This window comes from Canis lupus, chromosome 36 (assembly GCF_003254725.2).
Source record: "Canis lupus dingo isolate Sandy chromosome 36, ASM325472v2, whole genome shotgun sequence".
NCBI classification, from domain to species: Eukaryota; Metazoa; Chordata; class Mammalia; order Carnivora; family Canidae; genus Canis; species Canis lupus.
Genome location: NC_064278.1, coordinates 30,535,138 through 30,536,732, shown reverse-complemented (window position 1 = coordinate 30,536,732; position 1,595 = coordinate 30,535,138). Strand labels below are relative to the sequence as shown.

Genomic DNA, 1,595 nt, shown 5'->3' with positions numbered 1-1,595 from the left:
AATAACCATGATGGAGTTTATCCCCAAAAAACTGGCTGGAGAAGCAGACATTTGTACAACAAACAAAGATGCTAGGACAAAAGTGGTAGACCCTGTAAGAGGTTCAGTGGTGGGAAGGAAGAAGAAAACTGATTCTAACTCTGCTGGGCTGAAAAAATGCCATCGAGGAATGGCCATCTTACGCACATTACGTGAGAATGACACCTAAATATTACTGTCTGTAATTTCTTACGATTTTTTAACAAATATTTTACTTAAAATGTTTCAAGTAACTAGGAATTTTGTAAATTCATAGAAGCATTTATGATGTCATGGAATTCCTTAGTGACTTCATGATGAGATGAATAATTGTTCTCTGGTATTCTTTTCAAGTCCAGATTCCTAAATATTGAAGAATGAAATTAAGATGGCACAACTACCTATCTATTAACCAATTTTTTAAAGATTTATGTATGCATGTATGTATTTATTCATGAGAGACACACAGAGAGAGAAAGAGAGGCAGAGACACAGGCAGAGAGAAGCAGGCTCCCTGTGGGGAGCCTGGTGCGGGACTCAGTCCCAGGACCCCGGGGTCACGGCCTGAGCCAAAGGCAGATGCTTAACCACTGGGACACCCAGGCATCCCTGTAATAATCAATGTGATGTTGAGTGGTATTACTGAAGATTTTGATAGAAACGTAAAGGCTCATTTTTGAAATGTAAGAAAACTTATAAAAATTATTATGACATTCAGTGTTTTGCATATGCATTAAATTAGAAGTTTACAGAAAGGATGAATTACTATTATTTTTTTCTAAAGATTTATTTCTTTATTTTAGAGAAAGAGAAGCAGGGAGAGCAGAAGGGGTGGAGAAAGAGTTCCAAGCCAACTTGGCTTTGAGCATCCTGGAGCCTGACATCACGACCTTGAGATCATGACCTGAGCTGAAACCAAGAGTTGGACACTTAAGCGACTGAGACACCCAGGATCTCTGAATTACTATTATTTTTGTGTATCTTTTTTGTTATTTACAAAAACTTCAACAGCTTCCTTATTTTATTGCTAAATCTTCCTTATGCCTAAGTCACTGACACCTAAGACAGACCCCACCCAAAAAAATGGGGCACCTGGTGGGTCCATGGTTGAGCGTCAGCCTGTGGCTCATGGCATGATCCTGGGGTCCTGAGATCAGGCTTCCCACAGGGAGCCTGCTTCTCTCTCTCCCTGTGTCTCTGCCTCTTTCTGTGTCTCTCTCATGAATAAATAAAATCATTAAAAAAAAAAAGATACTAGAGAGGAGGAAGGGAGAGCATGGAGTGAGCAGACAAGAGAGACAATGAGCCTGGAAAATAAAAAAGAACTCTCAGATTTTAAAGAAGGGATTCTGGATATAGAAAAAGAAAATTCATCACATACCAAAGTCCTCCCAAAGTTTCAATTGCTTTGGTGATGATGATGAAAGGGTTGGTACGTGATGGTGTGTTGGCTTCGGCTTCTAAGTTGTGGTGGGTGAAATACCAGCTTTCCACGTGGACTCCACCACCATGCAGGTTTATGTACAAACTCTCTCCCCCTGAATGTAGGCCAATTAACTTAAGTACATGTGCTTTTT

At 40.0% G+C, this 1,595-nt stretch overlaps 1 long non-coding RNA gene across 1 annotated transcript; it reads left to right on the top strand.

Moving 5' to 3' along the window:
• The first annotated feature begins 377 nt into the window (after positions 1–377).
• On the top strand, positions 378–1,050 carry LOC125754454 (uncharacterized). The gene is made up of 2 exons (XR_007408714.1): positions 378–701; positions 822–1,050. It is a non-coding gene; the product is annotated as an uncharacterized LOC125754454 (long non-coding RNA).
• Positions 1,051–1,595: the final 545 nt, after the last annotated feature.